Raw genomic sequence first — 18799 nt, 5'->3', positions numbered from 1 at the left:
AGCTCATCATAATAACAGCTGAAACTCATCATAATAACAGCTGAAGCTCATCATAATAACAGCTGAAACTCATCATAATAACAGCTGAAACTCATCATAATAACAGCTGAAACTCATCATAATAACAGCTGAAACTCATCATAATAACAGCTGAAGCTCATCATAATAACAGCTGAAACTCATCATAATAACAGATGAAACTCATCATAATAACAGCTGAAGCTCATCATAATAACAGCTGAAGCTCATCATAATAACAGCTGAAACTCATCATAACAACAGCTGAAACTCATCATAATAACAGCTGAAGCTCATCATAATAACAGCTGAAGCTCATTATAATAACAGCTGAAACATCATAATAACAGCTGAAACTCATCATAATAACAGCTGAAACTCATCATAATAACAGCTGAAGCTCATCATAATAACAGCTGAAACTCATCATAATAACAGCTGAAACTCATCATAATAACAGCTGAAACTCATCATAATAACAGCTGAAACTCATCATAATAACAGCTGAAGCTCATCATAATAACAGCTGAAACTCATCATAATAACAGATGAAACTCATCATAATAACAGCTGAAGCTCATCATAATAACAGCTGAAGCTCATCATAATAACAGCTGAAGCTCATCATAATAACAGCTGAAGCTCATCATAATAACAGCTGAAACTCATCATAATAACAGATGAAACTCATCATAATAACAGCTGAAGCTCATCATAATAACAGCTGAAGCTCATCATAATAACAGCTGAAACTCATCATAACAACAGCTGAAACTCATCATAATAACAGCTGAAGCTCATCATAATAACAGCTGAAGCTCATTATAATAACAGCTGAAACATCATAATAACAGCTGAAACTCATCATAATAACAGCTGAAACTCATCATAATAACAGCTGAAGCTCATCATAATAACAGCTGAAACATCATAATAACAGCTGAAACTCATCATAATAACAGCTGAAACTCAACATAATAACAGCTGAAACTCATCATAATAACAGCTGAAGCTCATCATAATAACAGCTGAAACTCATCATAATAACAGCTGAAGCTCATCATAATAACAGCTGAAACTCATCATAATAACAGCTGAAACTCATCATAATAACAGCTGAAACTCATCATAATAACAGCTGAAACTCATCATAATAACAGCTGAAGCTCATCATAATAACAGCTGAAACTCATCATAATAACAGATGAAACTCATCATAATAACAGCTGAAACTCATCATAATAACAGCTGAAACTCATCATAATAACAGCTGAAACTCATCATAATAACAGCTGAAACTCATCATAATAACAGCTGAAGCTCATCATAATAACAGCTGAAACTCATCATAATAACAGCTGAAGCTCATCATAATAACAGCTGAAGCTCATCATTATAACAGCTGAAGCTCATCATAATAACAGCTGAAGCTCATCATAATAACAGCTGAAACTCATCATAACAACAGCTGAAACTCATCATAATAACAGCTGAAGCTCATCATAATAACAGCTGAAGCTCATTATAATAACAGCTGAAACATCATAATAACAGCTGAAACTCATCATAATAACAGCTGAAACTCATCATAATAACAGCTGAAACTCATCATAATAACAGCTGAAGCTCATCATAATAACAGCTGAAGCTCATCATAATAACAGCTGAAGCATCATAATAACAGCTGAAGCTCATCATAATAACAGCTGAAGCTCATCATAATAACAGCTGAAGCTCATCATAATAACAGCTGAAGCTCATCATAATAACAGCTGAAGCATCATAATAACAGCTGAAGCTCATCATAATAACAGCTGAAGCTCATCATAATAACAGCTGAAACATCATAATAACAGCTGAAGCTCATCACAATAACAGCTGAAGCTCATCATAATAACAGCTGAAGCTCATCATAATAACAACTGAAACTCATCATAATAACAGCTGAAACTCATAATAACAGCTGAAGCTCATCATAATAACAGCTGAAGCTCATCATAATAACAACTGAAACTCATCATAATAACAGCTGAAACTCATAATAACAGCTGAAGCATCATAATAACAGCTGAAGCTCATCATAATAACAGCTGAAACTCATAATAATAACAGCTGAAGCTCATCATAATAACAGCTGAAGCTCATCATAATAACAGCTGAAACTCATCATAATAACAGCTGAAGCTCATCATAATAACAGCTGAAACTCATAATAACAGCTGAAACTCATCATAATAACAGCTGAAGCTCATCATAATAACAGCTGAAGCTCATCACAATAACAGCTGAAACTCATCATAATAACAGCTGAAGCTCAATAACAGCTGAAACTCATCATAATAACAGCTGAAACTCATCATAATAACAGCTGAAACTCATCATAATAACAGCTGAAACTCATCATAATAACAGCTGAAGCTCATCATAATAACAGCTGAAGCTCATCATAATAACAGCTGAAGCTCAACATAAAAACAGCTGAAACTCATCATAATAACAGCTGAAGCTCATCATAATAACAGCTGAAGCTCATCATAATAACAGCTGAAACTCATCATAATAACAGCTGAAGCTCATCATAATAACAGCTGAAGCTCATCACAATTACAGCTGAAACTCATCATAATAATAGCTGAAGCTCATCATAATAACAGCTGAAACTCATCATAATAACAGCTGAAGCTCATCATAATAACAGCTGAAGCTCATCACAATTACAGCTGAAACTCATCATAATAACAGCTGAAACTCATCATAATAACAGCTGAAGCTCATCATAATAACAGCTGAAACTCATCATAATAACAGCTGAAGCTCATCATAATAACAGCTGAAACTCATAATAACAGCTGAAACTCATCATAATAACAGCTGAAGCTCATCATAATAACAGCTGAAGCTCATCATAATAACAGCTGAAGCTCATCATAATAACAGCTGAAGCTCATCATAATAACAGCTGAAACTCATCATAATAACAGCTGAAGCTCATCATAATAACAGCTGAAACTCATCACAATAACAGCTGAAGCTCATCATAATAACAGCTGAAACTCATCATAATAACAGCTGAAGCTCATCATAATAACAGCTGAAGCTCATCATAATAACAGCTGAAACTCATCATAATAACAGCTGAAGCTCATCATAATAACAGCTGAAGCTCATCATAATAACAGCTGAAACTCATCATAATAACAGCTGAAGCTCATCATAATAACAGCTGAAACTCATCATAATAACAGCTGAAACTCATCATAATAACAGCTGAAGCTCATCATAATAACAGCTGAAACTCATCATAATAACAGCTGAAGCTCATCATAATAACAGCTGAAACTCATCATAATAACAGCTGAAACTCATCATAATAACAGCTGAAGCTCATCATAATAACAGCTGAAGCTCATCATAATAATAGCTGAAGCTCATCATAATAACAGCTGAAACTCATCATAATAACAGCTGAAACATCATAATAACAGCTGAAACTCATCATAATAACAGCTGAAGCTCATCATAATAACAGCTGAAGCTCATCATAATAACAGCTGAAGCTCATCACAATAACAGCTGAAACTCATCATAATAACAGCTGAAACTCATCATAATAACAGCTGAAGCTCATCATAATAACAGCTGAAACTCATCATAATAACAGCTGAAACTCATCATAATAACAGCTGAAACTCATCATAATAACAGCTGAAACTCATCATAATAACAGCTGAAACTCATCATAATAACAGCTGAAGCTCATCATAATAACAGCTGAAGCTCATCATAATAACAGCTGAAACTCATCATAATAACAGCTGAAGCTCATCATAATAACAGCTGAAACTCATCATAATAACAGCTGAAACTCATCATAATAACAGCTGAAGCTCATCATAATAACAGCTGAAACTCATCATAATAACAGCTGAAGCTCATCACAATAACAGCTGAAGCTCATCATAATAACAGCTGAAACTCATCATAATAACAGCTGAAGCTCATCATAATAACAGCTGAAGCTCATCACAATAACAGCTGAAACTCATCATAATAACAGCTGAAACTCATCATAATAACAGCTGAAGCTCATCACAATAACAGCTGAAGCTCATCATAATAACAGCTGAAACTCATCACAATAACAGCTGAAGCTCATCATAATAACAGCTGAAGCTCATCACAATAACAGCTGAAGCTCATCATAATAACAGCTGAAGCTCATCATAATAACAGCTGAAACTCATCACAATAACAGCTGAAACTCATCACAATAACAGCTGAAGCTCATCATAATAACAGCTGAAACTCATCACAATAACAGCTGAAGCTCATCATAATAACAGCTGAAACTCATCATAATAACAGCTGAAGCTCATCATAATAACAGCTGAAGCTCATCATAATAACAGCTGAAGCTCATCATAATAACAGCTGAAACTCATCATAATAACAGCTGAAGCTCATCACAATAACAGCTGAAGCTCATCATAGTAACAGCTGAAACTCATCATAATAACAGCTGAAACTCATCATAATAACAGCTGAAGCTCATCATAATAACAGCTGAAGCTCATTATAATAACAGCTGAAACTCATCATAATAACAGCTGAAACTCATCATAATAACAGCTGAAGCTCATCATAATAACAGCTGAAGCTCATCATAATAACAGCTGAAGCTCATCATAATAACAGCTGAAACTCATCATAATAACAGCTGAAACTCAACATAATAACAGCTGAAGCTCATCATAATAACAGCTGAAACTCATCACAATAACAGCTGAAGCTCATCATAATAACAGCTGAAGCTCATCATAATAACAGCTGAAACTCATCATAATAACAGCTGAAACTCATCATAATAACAGCTGAAACTCATTATAATAACAGCTGAAGCTCATCATAATAACAGCTGAAGCTCATCATAATAACAGCTGAAGCTCAACATAATAACAGCTGAAGCTCACCATAATAACAGCTGAAACTCACCATAATAACAGCTGAAACTCATCATAATAACAGCTGAAACTCATCATAATAACAGCTGAAACTCATTATAATAACAGCTGAAGCTCATCATAATAACAGCTGAAACTCACCATAATAACAGCTGAAACTCATCATAATAACAGCTGAAGCTCAACATAATAACAGCTGAAGCTCACCATAATAACAGCTGAAACTCATCATAATAACAGCTGAAACTCATCATAATAACAGCTGAAGCTCATCATAATAACAGCTGAAACTCATCATAATAACAGCTGAAGCTCATCATAATAACAGCTGAAACTCATCATAATAACAGCTGAAGCTCAACATAATAACAGCTGAAGCTCATCATAATAACAGCTGAAGCTCATCATATTAACAGCTGAAACTCATCATAATAACAGCTGAAGCTCATCATATTAACAGCTGAAACTCATCATAATAACAGCTGAAGCTCATCATATTAACAGCTGAAACTCATCATAATAATAGCTGAAGCTCAACATAATAACAGCTGAAACTCATCATAATAACAGCTGAAGCTCATCATATTAACAGCTGAAACTCATCATAATAACAGCTGAAGCTCATCATAATAACAGCTGAAGCTCAACATAATAACAGCTGAAACTCATCATAATAACAGCTGAAGCTCATCATAATAACAGCTGAAGCTCATCATAATAACAGCTGAAGCTCATCATAATAACAGCTGAAGCTCAACATAATAACAGCTGAAGCTCATCATAATAACAGCTGAAGCTCATCATAATAACAGCTGAAACTCATCATAATAACAGCTGAAACTCATCATAATAACAGCTGAAACTCATCATAATAACAGCTGAAACTCATCATAATAACAGCTGAAACTCATCATAATAACAGCTGAAGCTCATCATAATAACAGCTGAAACTCATCATAATAACAGCTGAAGCTCATCATAATAACAGCTGAAGCTCATCATAATAACAGCTGAAGCTCATCATAATAACAGCTGAAGCTCATCATAATAACAGCTGAAACTCATCATAATAACAGCTGAAGCTCAACATAATAACAGCTGAAGCTCAACATAATAACAGCTGAAGCTCATCATAATAACAGCTGAAACTCATCATAATAACAGCTGAAACTCATCATAATAACAGCTGAAGCTCATCATAATAACAGCTGAAGCTCATCATAATAACAGCTGAAGCTCATCATAATAACAGCTGAAGCTCATCATAATAACAGCTGAAGCTCATCATAATAACAGCTGAAGCTCATTATAATAACAGCTGAAACTCATAATAATAACAGCTGAAGCTCATCATAATAACAGCTGAAACATCATAATAACAGCTGAAGCTCATCATAATAACAGCTGAAACTCATCATAATAACAGCTGAAACTCATTATAATAACAGCTGAAGCTCATCATAATAACAGCTGAAGCTCATCATAATAACAGCTGAAACTCATTATAATAACAGCTGAAGCTCATCATAATAACAGCTGAAGCTCATCATAATAACAGCTGAAACTCATCATAATAACAGCTGAAGCTCATTATAATAACAGCTGAAACTCATCATATTAACAGCTGAAGCTCATCATAATAACAGCTGAAGCTCATTATAATAACAGCTGAAGCTCATCATAATAACAGCTGAAGCTCATCATAATAACAGCTGAAGCTCATCATAATAACAGCTGAAGCTCATTATAATAACAGCTGAAGCTCATCATAATAACAGCTGAAACTCATCATAATAACAGCTGAAACTCATCATAATAACAGCTGAAACTCATCATAATAACAGCTGAAGCTCATCATAATAACAGCTGAAACTCATCATAATAACAGCTGAAGCTCATCATAATAACAGCTGAAGCTCATCATAATAACAGCTGAAACTCATCACAATAACAGCTGAAACTCATCATAATAACAGCTGAAGCTCATCATAATAACAGCTGAAACTCATCATAATAACAGCTGAAACTCATCATAATAACAGCTGAAGCTCATCATAATAACAGCTGAAGCTCATCATAATAACAGCTGAAACTCATCATAATAACAGCTGAAGCTCATCACAATAACAGCTGAAGCTCATCATAATAACAGCTGAAGCTCATCATAATAACAGCTGAAACTCATCATAATAACAGCTGAAACTCATCATAATAACAGCTGAAGCATCATAATAACAGCTGAAGCTCATCATAACAACAGCTGAAGCTCATCATAATAACAGCTGAAACATCATAATAACAGCTGAAGCTCATCATAACAACAGCTGAAGCTCATCATAATAACAGCTGAAGCTCATCATAATAACAGCTGAAGCTCATCATAATAACAGCTGAAACTCATCATAATAACAGCTGAAACTCATCATAATAACAGCTGAAACTCATCATAATAACAGCTGAAGCTCATCATAATAACAGCTGAAACTCATCATAATAACAGCTGAAACTCATCATAATAACAGCTGAAACTCATCATAATAACAGCTGAAACTCATCATAATAACAGCTGAAACTCATCATAATAACAGCTGAAACTCATCATTATAACAGCTGAAGCATCATAATAACAGCTGAAGCTCATCATTATAACAGCTGAAGCATCATAATAACAGCTGAAGCTCATCATAATAACAGCTGAAACTCATCATTATAACAGCTGAAGCATCATAATAACAGCTGAAACTCATCATAATAACAGCTGAAACTCATCATTATAACAGCTGAAGCATCATAATAACAGCTGAAACTCATCATAATAACAGCTGAAGCTCATCATAATAACAGCTGAAGCTCATCATAATAACAGCTGAAGCTCATCATAATAACAGCTGAAGCTCATCATAATAACAGCTGAAACTCATCATAATAACAGCTGAAACTCATCATAATAACAGCTGAAGCTCATCATAATAACAGCTGAAACTCATCATAATAACAGCTGAAGCTCATCATAATAACAGCTGAAGCTCATCATAATAACAGCTGAAACTCATCATAATAACAGCTGAAACATCATAATAACAGCTGAAGCTCATCATAATAACAGCTGAAACATCATAATAACAGCTGAAGCTCATCATAATAACAGCTGAAACATCATAATAACAGCTGAAGCTCATCATAATAACAGCTGAAACTCATCATAATAACAGCTGAAGCTCATCATAATAACAGCTGAAGCTCATCATAATAACAGCTGAAACTCATCATAATAACAGCTGAAACTCATTATAATAACAGCTGAAGCTCATTATAATAACAGCTGAAGCTCATCATAATTGACCTACAATAATTCTATTTTCATTGACGGCAGCAGCTACCAAATACACCCTTTCATCATGGAAGCTTTATGTTTAATCCAGTCTGAGTGTTTTTAAAAGACATTCAACTTACTTTAAGATGATGAATTCTGTAGTAAAGTTGTCTAACTTCCAAACAAAACAGCTGACGCGTCGTTTCACCGCGGGAACCTCCAACAGGTGGTGGTGGCGCTGCTCGGCTTTCTCCGACTTTTTCATTTTAATCAACTGGCTTTTACCTCCTCTTGCCCTGAGCATTTTCTAATGGACATGTAGACCCTCTTCAGCCCCACGAGCACGCCGTTCTGCAAAACTAAGCCCTCGGTATGGGTTCACAGTCCCCCCTCCTCCTCCTCCTCCTCCTCCTCACTCCTTGTTGTTCCTCTCACCTCATCAGTCGTATCATCGCGCTCTCTACCGGCGACATTCGGAGTCATTGGCCTGTTCATTTTTTGTGTACAGCCTTTGTCAGAAATGATGGATGAAAGGGATTTTACAGTAGCGTAAATATCGCGCATAATGCCTTTTTTACATCAAAATAATGAACTTTGAGGCTGAATTTCTCCAAAACGATACAGTGAATATGTTTGATACTGAGTGAGTGAACAGTCAGGGTGGTCCTGAGTTCAAGTGTATCAACCTTTGTCAGAAATTATAGATCAAAAGCAGGGGCGGTCCTAGAGGCGGGCCGACCGTCCAGGCGCCCGGGGCGGCATCACGGGGGTGGGGAAAAAAAACAAATAACCAGGGGGGGCGCCAGCACCGGGTTTCGCCCGGGGCGTAAATCAGTGTCGGACAGCCACTGATCAAAAGGATTTTGCAGCTGAGTAAAATATTTGCACGCTCAGTATCATGGACATCCTGCATTTGCCATAAATTCTGTAATACGGGCGCACTGCATCATTTAAAGTGTTGTGAGCTTTAATCTCATTTGGGTTTCTATGTTCTGTCCTCTCCTTCTTTGGGTTTTGTAGCAGCTAATGTTTAGTTTCTGCTCTGATTTCGCACATTTCAGGTGCTGATCACTGCCCCTCTCTTGATTTCCCGTATAGTAGTAGAGGTAAATCCGCCTAACGTCGATATTGACCCATACTCTCCTGCTGGTGCCCAGAGTCAGACCTAAACAAGGTGAGGCTGCGTTTCAGTCTTCCAGAAGATGTGAGACAGGCCTCAACTCTGACAATGTTTAAATCCAGGCTGAAAACAGTTCTGTTTAGCTCTGCATATGACACCTGAAAGTATTTTATCTGCACTCTTCACTTGTTAATTAATTAATGATTATTTTTTATGTTTTTTTTCATTTATTTTTCTTTTTCTTATTTTCTTATTTTTTTTTTAATTATTATTATTATTATTATTGTTATTATTATTTTATTGCCTTCTTGTGATTTTATGTAGCTGTGAAGCACTTTGAATGACCTTGTGTACGAATTGTGCTCTACAAATACAATTGCCTTGCCTTGCCTACTTAGCTTGTCAAAAAGGATGATTATAAACCAACGGCAGGAGCTGAAGTTCATCTAATGTTAGGCTACACTGTCCCTGAAACTGACAGCCTGAAGTTGCAAATTCATCAAGCAGCCAGCAGATGACAACCTAACTCCATGACCTTAACTAGTTGGTCATATTTGAACATGCTAAAAGGGTTCTTAGGCTGTTGTTTTTCACACTAGTGATTTAGAGCAGATTCTCCAGATAAATTACAATGAATGTTGAAATATTGACTGTTTACAATGCAGATTGAATTGTTTTGCGAATGGCAAATTCAATCAGAAACAGCTTTTGTTTATTAGCAACATAATTATTGCCATCACTGTTAGTAAATAAACCTCGTTTTATTTGATTTTTGTGCGTTTTCTGCTTTGTATTTTGGACTGATTTGGCTTAGTTGGTGTGAAATGAGCCTACTTGAACTCTATTGTGTGCAGTACCACATGTTTCTAGGTGCTTTTTTAAGTTTTTACTATGTGTAAAGCGGAGAGCGACAACATATGAGGTTCCCCACCAGTCAGCTGTCTTTAACATGAGTTAATCAGGCAGAATCCTGTTACACTATTTGAATGCAAAGCAGAAGCAAATGTCTTCACAATCACAAACTTCACACAGATGATTATCTCTCTGACAAACTCCATCGCTTAGTAACAAGTACAAAGTATGATAATGTCTAATTGAAAGAAATTCAAAGCTGCCCTGGTGAAGTTTTGAAAACCACTAACCGAAAAACTAACAAAGAAGATCAGATTTACTCCGAATGTTGAAAATCTCCACGGGTGCACGTGCACTGACAACACTGAGGACTGCAGACTGAGGTGCTGTTTACACATACCCGGGTATTTTGATAAACGAAGACCTTTCCCTTCGTTTTTGCCTTTCATTTATACACAAACGGAGTTTTTTCCTCCGAAAACGAAGCTAAAAAAAAAACTCCGGCAAAAGTGGAGATTTTTTAAAAACTCCGTTTAGCGTTTGTGTGTAAACTGGTTGAAAGAGACAAAAACTGAGTTTTTGAGGAGTTGTCATCATAGTACAGAGCCCCGCCCCATCCGCCATATTGGCAGGATGCTAGCGTGATAACGCCATTCATTGTTTATCTGGCAAGCATGGAGGTGCTAGCAGCATTTCTGTTGTTGAGAGCTATACTCGCTTGTGTGATTTTGAAAATTACAGTCATACAATGTATTGAACAACAAAGACATTTTTCACGGCTTTAGCAGTTTTATAGTCCAGCGCAACGTGTAAAAGTAGCTCAGTCTCGCTGTCAGTCCACACACATGAGCCTGGCGCCATATTTTCTTCTTGAAAAGGATCCGGAAGTTCTTCCTGTCAGCGGTTCTCTATTAGGCTTCTGATTGGCTTGTGTGGACTTCTCATTGTTCTAACACTGCCACCGTCAGGCTTGGCGTAATTTAACAGCTCCTGATAGCGTATCAATGTAGACGTGTTTTTTTTTTAAACGGGGCTGTGTGCACCTAGTTTTTTTTGCAAACGAAGGTTAGAAAATATGCGTTTATCAAAATACCCGGGTATGTGTAAACAGCACCTCAGTGCAGACTCCCTGCAGACTCACTGCAGGGAGTCTTGTGACGACCCCTCCGCTCCACCAGTTGTCCCTGTTCTCTTTATTGCTTCTTCCCTTCTGCAGAGAGGAAGGCGGAGTGCTCGTCAGACTGATTAAGCCACACCTGGGGCTTGTGCTTAAAAAGCTCCTCTCTTGCCAGTGAGTCTCGACCCCTCCTGACTTGCCTTTGACTTGCAGGGCGGCTGCTGTTTTGTTGTTTTGATCGCTTACACATTCACACACTCAGGCACGCATACACGACTGACAACTGACTTCCACATTTCTTTAGTTTAGATTATTTTGTAAATAAAAGTTATTTTTGGAAACTTTTGTCTTTCTCCCATTTTTGTTGCAGCCTTAGAGCCGGGCTGTGACAGTCTGCACAGTCTGACATTACGCTTAATATGCAACAATAGTAATTTTCTTTGTTTTCGTATCTAAATTGTCTTCCACTGGACAGTCTAACAGGATGACTTCATTCCTCCATTCAGAGCTTTGAAATGAGGTTGAACATGATGACTTTACCAACAGATTTTGGTCTTACAGTCAGTCAAAACGAATGATTACCTTTGTTAGCCACGTCTCAGTTTGCACATCTTATCAGATGATGAGATGACGTATCCATGATTCCATTGTATTGATCATCCTCCCACGCTCATCATGCCAGGATAAATGTTACCTGTAATCTGTCCGGAAGAGGGAACCCAGCAGCCCTCAGGTCTGTGGCCTCCACCTCAGACCCAGATTACAACTAAAACAGGATGAACAATGCTTTGAAAATGACAGTCAGTGATGTTTACATCTTTCCTTCCGTAAGAAAACAGCTCAGATGTGGAAGCAACCAAGATGTGAGGTCCCTCTACAAAAGAAATGCTGGTTTAGAATCCAACTTTTTCTTTTGAATGTAACTTTTTTCATTCAGCCGTTTTTGTTCCCTTTTCTCTGTAAACGTATGTAGTATTCCAGCCCAAAAGGCTCAAAGTGAAACTTTGTGTTCATTGTTTTGGAGCAGTTTGTGTTTCCCTCTTTGACATTTTGCAGAGAGGAGTCATCTAATGTTCCAGACCGAGCTGCAGGAACTGATCGGACCTTGGACGAACCGTTGCACGCCTCTGGGCTTGAGCAGGTGATCCTGATGACCCTTATTTAGCCTGGGGTCCGTTTCACGTAGCAGGTTCAACCAACTCTGAGTCTATTCCTGACCTCTGAGTTGATCTACTCTGAGATAGAAAACCCTGAGTTTTCGGTTCCAGAAACGCTGATTTGAGTGAGGTTAATCAACTCTGAGTAAGTTCACCTTGAGTTTAGCGCGTGCACCACAACTTTAAAAAGCCTGCATCAATGGAGCCCCGATTCGACGAGTCACCTTGGCAACGGGGAAGAGGAGGGGCTACGTTTTTCACCAACCTCGAATTGGAAATCTTAAAGGTAGGGTAGGAGATCCTGGATTTTGAGTCCAGCGAAGCTGCATTTTGAAAATACACAGGTAAAAAGTCCCAACCCTTTTCTTCACTTTGCCCCCGAAGGCACGCCTCTAGAGTACATGAACGCGCACGAGCACGAAGGTGCACGAGCGCTGTTCTGACAGCAAGCATCGATCGTTGCCGTATTTAGTATTTAGTATATGATAACTATACGTTTAATAATGCTAGGTGCTAGCCAAGCTGGCTCTAGTTTAGCTTCCTGCCAAGCTTCGTTCACGGAGCAGGGTACGCGCACAGGGGGAAGGAGGGGGAAGGGGGAGGGAGGAGCAGATTGCAGTTTGATAGACGACATCAGTATCCAATCATTGTGAACGGTCCGTTCACAATGATTGGATACTGTTTTTCCTAGATTGTACGTTCTAGAGGCCACTAAAACTTTTCATTTTTGTGTCAAAACTGCCATAAGGGTGTGAAGAGTATTTCAAGCAATATGTATAAAAATGTTCCAGAAAAAGATCCCCTACCCCACCTTTAATGCGCTCATACGGCGAGTTTCAATACGTTTTTAGAAATAAGTGCAACACCGTTGCAGCAAAAGTGTAAGTTTAAATGTAGTCCTTTGCAATCACAATAATATTACAGGGAAGCTGCTTGAATGGTAACCCATTCATTTATTTCATTTAGGTGCAATCCCGCAGGGGAGAAGCGCTCTTGGAAGCAGTTTAAGATGAAATATAAAAACATTGTTCAAACAGGTGAGACCTCGGCATGGAGGTACCTCATTTTTATCATGTTTTACACTGTAAAATAAATATTAAGTGGCTATTTGACTGTGCAGTTATTTTATTCCCAACATAATGCTGTTTTCACACACATAAACTATGTCTTCTCATCTATATCATCCATCCATCCATTATCTATACACCGCTGAATCCGTCAGTCGGGTCGCGGGGGGGCTGGAGCCTATCCCAGCGGTCAATGGGCAAGAGGCGGGGTACACCCTGGACAGGCCGCCAGTCCATCACAGGGCCACATAGAGACAAACGAGACAAACAACCATACACACTCACAGTCACTCCGAAGGACAATTTAGAGTCATCATCTATATCATGTTCTGTTAAATAATTAAGCCTATTTAAACTAACACAGACTTCTACTGAGCCAACAGAAAGAAGGCAGATGCCCGTAAAACGGGTGGTGCCCAGCACCGCCACCTCTAACGGGAGGCCAGTGGCTGAGGGAATCCACCCCCAAGACACGAGTGCCTTTATAAAATATAATAGGCCTATATATGTCTTTTTTAAGCCTATTCATACAAATATTTATTGGTCTTTTATGTCTTTTTTTTCTTTTGTCCCAACACATTCTGATGGTCCCGCTCAAAAAGATAATTGTCTGTAAATGCAAAAATCTATTCGCGGTCTGATAACCATCTCCGACGAATATTTATTTCTCTGCGCAGTAATGCTGCGCCTTCATCCACGGGATCGTTGTCAAAAGGACATGTTCGTGAAAAAGTCGCCTCCTACTGTGCCTAATGGACTTCTAGAAGTAGAAGAACTCGCTCTGCTGACTGAATGAATGAGGAAATCAAATGGCTGAAAGAGGGCGGAGACAGAAAGAAACTCGAGGTTTCTTGAATAAAACCTGGTCCCGACCAGGTTAGGTTCAGAGAGTCTGTTACTACGGTAACTGACCGAGAGGTTAAGTTACCTCTCTTTGTGAAACAGGCTAGAGTTACCCCTCTTTCTCGGGGTTGAGTTACCTCCCTTTGTGAAACGGAAAACTCAGAGTTTCCCTCATTTCAGGGTTAACCTACTCAGAGTTTTCACTAAACCTGCTACGTGAAACGGACCTCTGAAGACTCTCTGGATTGTTTGGTTGATTAATTGATTTCTAACCATGATTTATCAGCATAGAGGCTGCATCTTTTTGGCCTACCCGAGATTCTCACCTCTCCTGTTTCCCTGTTTCCAACTGTTTCTGTTCAAATAAAATAAATTGAATTCAGACTTAAATAAAGAGTTTGGAACTGGTTGAAACTCTAACTCCCTTTTTTGTAATGAAACACTATTTGATTTGATAGTTTGTGTCATGATTTGTGTTCGTTGTCCCTGTTCTCCCCTGTGTTTTTGGTTTCAGCCTTGTTAATTACCCCCAGGTGTTTCTTGTTCCCTTGATTACCCTCAGTGTATTTCAGTTCAGTTCTGTCTGTGGCTCCCTGCTGGAGTCTTGTATTGTCAACTCCTGTGTTCGTCTCCCAGTGAGTCTAGTCCCTGTGTGTTTTGCTTATTAAATGCACGTTTTCCAGAAACGAGGAGGTAGTCTGTCTGCACTTGGGTCCTACTTTACCATCAACTCCTGACAGTTTGATATTTAGATAAAGAAATTGAATAGTTCAGCTCTGAGATCTGAGCTGTTGTATGCATTTAATTGAAAAAGAGTTTTCCATCCATCTGTATTCTTTCAAAAGAAATCATCTAAATTTAAGTTGATTAAACGTTTAATTTCCTAACAGGTTGCATTTAGATTCATTTAAAAAGACAGTTTTTACAGCTCAATGATGCAGGATTTCATTATAAAGGATTGAAATATGCAGCAAAGACAGTATCTGCTGATGGAATATGTGATTTTCTGCTGGAAAAACTTGAAAATCTGTAGAAAGAACACATGTCCCACCAGCATTTCTGTTTAAAAAGTTCATAAAACCCAAAACAAATACAGTAAACCACCTCCTTTCTCCAGTTGTTGGTTCAGGCTGGAAAATGCTCCCCGTGCTGGTTAAATAGAACCAGTTTATTCCAAATTAGGAAGGGCGTGGGTGACATCTTCAGCTAAGTTGTTGACGAGCTACAAAAACAAAAGCCCAACCCACTAATGGCGGTTGGGCTGACGCCTGAAGGTTTCTACCACACCTTTGTTGGCCCAATTACCTGCATTCCCCCTTTTGGCATGATTTCATCATGTCAACCTTAAAATGAGGTGGGAGTGTCATATTCTGTATTGTATCACCCCTGTTAGCGGCAGCCAACCTAGCAGGGCCCCAAACTGCAAGTCTGCGGGCACTTTAAGGTGCAGCACAACCAGAGAGGAGATTTTTTGTCATCATTATGTAAGCATCAATGTGTAAGCTGTTCTTCATTGCCTTTTATCAGCAGCAAGCAAGTCTTCATTGCACAGGCATGTGGAAATAATAAATATAATAAAACAATTCTAATGCGTTAGCAAAAACTTTTCTTTCAGGACTCTTTTCCCATTTTTCTCGAAACAGAAACTCTTTCCAACAATGCACATCACAGCTCTGTAAATTCTAACCAATGAAGTATTAACACACCTCTAAGCACAAGAGTTTATTAAGTCCTGGGACGCCCTATTGTGGCATTCGATGGGAGCCAGAGGCCTGATTCCAAGAATTTTGGTGTGGGTCTGAGTGTGGAGAGGCTTTACGAGGATCCTGTTTTGGAGGAGGGTAAGTATTGTAATCATACTGAGGAATCCAGCCCGACCTTGTGTGGCCCCATAGCCGTAGCCCCTGCATTGATAGCATCGATCATTAATTCTTCGGGAGAGTTTGACCCTGTTGTGGTGGTTTCCTCTTCCCCTATTTCTGAATGGAGGTGGGTATGGGTATGGCCCATAAGAAGCAGGTGGATGGTGTGATTGCATAGCAGGAGGAGGGGCCTGCTGAGATGTTTGTTTAACATAAGCCTTGTTATGATTGACCTTTTCTCTTATTTCTTTCAACTGTGTTTTTGCCACTTCGATTTCATTATCAATGTATTGAGTGACATGGGCTGCCCATAATGCATATCTCAAGTTTGTTAATCCAACCACTTATTTTAGCGTAGATTGCACAGAGGGAGACAGTGATGCTTCCACAGCTCCTCTAAACAGCATCTCGATGGTTTCACTTACGGCCGGATCTTCACCAGTTCTATCCTGCCATAGCCCTCTTACCCGGAGTAAATAGGCTGCCCCTCTCTCATCTCCATTCGGTGGTAGTCGACACAGTTCAGCTGACCTCATGTGTACAGGGAACTTTTCTCGTATTAGTGGCCATAACAAGTACACAAGCTGATGTAGGGGCGTACTGTCTAGGGCCGTATCAGTTTGGCAGCGTTGCTCAATTTCTTTCAACATGCCCAATGACGTGCATGAGGCAAATACTCGCCTGAAATCACCTAGGGCTGGGACTATTCCAGCACATGCTTCTAGAAATGCCTTAATCCATGGTGCGCCCCCTTTATTTATGTCTGGTAACTGGGATTTAATCATTACAGTGTCCTGCAAGGAGAATGGATTATACGTGGTGGTAGTGCGACCATCACCTGTAGATGCCATTACCAATGGCATCTGATGATGACTGCGGCAGATGTCTGTGCGAGAGTGAACATTACCACTATCTGGTTTCTGAGCAGGGACATGTTCAGTACGATTTGTCCACTCACTCGGTCTGTTTCGCTCAAATACAGAAGTCAGGCCATTTACTGAGGGACCACCATTTGCAGCCCCTGATCTATTCATGTAGATAGGTTCAGATGGTGCTTCCCCTGATTGGGTTTCTTTTGACCGTGATTCAAATGTGTCAGTTATGTTGGACGGAGGCATCTTATCTTCTTGTGTAGTAGGATGTGTCTCTGGAGAAGATAACGTCTTGACTGGCATTTGATGTGGTAGTTGTGCAGACGACTGTCTCTGAATAGAGAATTTAACTTTTGCCAGAAATATTTCTGCTTTTTTCTGCCATCTAGTCAAGGTGTCAAATAATGCCGACCCCAGAGAGCCGGGTTTACATGTTTTCCACTCAGTGATCATTTTTTGTGACATATTCAAATGTTTTCAAATGTGTTTATACTTTACGTATCAGCATTCAATGTGACCATCAGACAGTAAATTTATACTTTGATTTTTACTGATCAGAGGACATCTTAATTCAGACAACTTAATTTAGCTTGTCCAATGTGCAGAAATTTCACATATATGAGGTTTTCTGCTCACCTTTTTTTTCGGGCGCCTCGAATTGTCTGAACAAAGGATCCCCCTCGATCGGCTCGAGTCAGCCAATTCACGGGGTCACGGCACCAGCTGTTAGCCCGATTCTTTTATTGGAAGCCCAAGAACAAGCTGGAGAAATCTTAAGCTAAACAAAGTATTTATTCATGGTCACATGTGAAGTTTTAGCCGTGCTGAACTCGGAGAGACAGAGCCCTCGCAGGGCCTCCATCAGAGAGCCCCGATATCTGGAAACCTTTCATATTTATGTCCACCTTTATCTCACAGAGGTTGGACTTACACTCGACAAAGTATAATTGGACATTTGCTAGTGATATGAGCCGGCCTTCCACCGTCTTTGTCATGTTCTTTGGATGTGATAAACTGTGTGTGTGTGTTGTTTCAGGCGTGCATCTACTGTACCAGACCTATCTGACATACATTTCGTTTGTATGAGCAGAGTGTAGACGTACAGACTAGGAACATAGATTATAGTGAACTACAGAATATGAATACATAAAGTTTAAGAATAAAGCCAATTTATAACACCTTCCTCTCTGCTGCACTAAACCAATTTCTATCTTATTTTGTTATCTATCTGTAACAATAGCACATCTCAATGATTAATTCAGAAGAAAGACAAACTTGACCAAGTTAAAGAAGTTAAAGAGCCGAACCACATTACTGCAGTTAGTGCAGCGATCCGGCATGGACTTGAGGATTTCCTCAGTGATGGAGATGAACGCCACAGCACAGGGATGGACCGATACACATTATGAAAGTCAGAAATAAGTAATAACAAAGAACATTATTTGTATAGGACAAAAATAAATATACAAATCGACAGTATTATGCAGCAAATGAGGCGGAACAACCTACCAAAATGGAAGCGGTGTAATTAATGGTCATTGCACATTGATATAAAAGGATATTTCACTGTCGTACTCTGATGTAAAGCAGCTGAAGTCTTTGTTGGGAATATTGAAT

The 18799-nt window shown here is 38.7% G+C and overlaps 1 protein-coding gene across 2 annotated transcripts in view; it reads right to left on the bottom strand.

The window, feature by feature from the left end:
* Nucleotides 1–8573, bottom strand: part of LOC142391546 (protein Shroom2-like) — a 44718-nt gene extending 36145 nt beyond the window's left edge. The window contains exon 1 of one of the 2 annotated variants that reach the window (XM_075477390.1): nucleotides 8433–8573. The gene's annotated coding sequence lies outside the window, so the exon portion shown is untranslated. The remainder of the gene's footprint in view (nucleotides 1–8432) is intronic. The other variant, XM_075477389.1, reaches the window with a different exon arrangement.
* Between the last annotated feature and the right edge of the window lie 10226 nt (nucleotides 8574–18799).

The sequence above is a fragment of the Odontesthes bonariensis genome, chromosome 11, assembly GCF_027942865.1.
Source record: "Odontesthes bonariensis isolate fOdoBon6 chromosome 11, fOdoBon6.hap1, whole genome shotgun sequence".
In the NCBI taxonomy this organism is placed as follows: Eukaryota; Metazoa; Chordata; class Actinopteri; order Atheriniformes; family Atherinopsidae; genus Odontesthes; species Odontesthes bonariensis.
The sequence above is the reverse complement of the archived record's forward strand: the minus strand, read 5'-3'. Positions and strand labels throughout refer to the sequence as shown.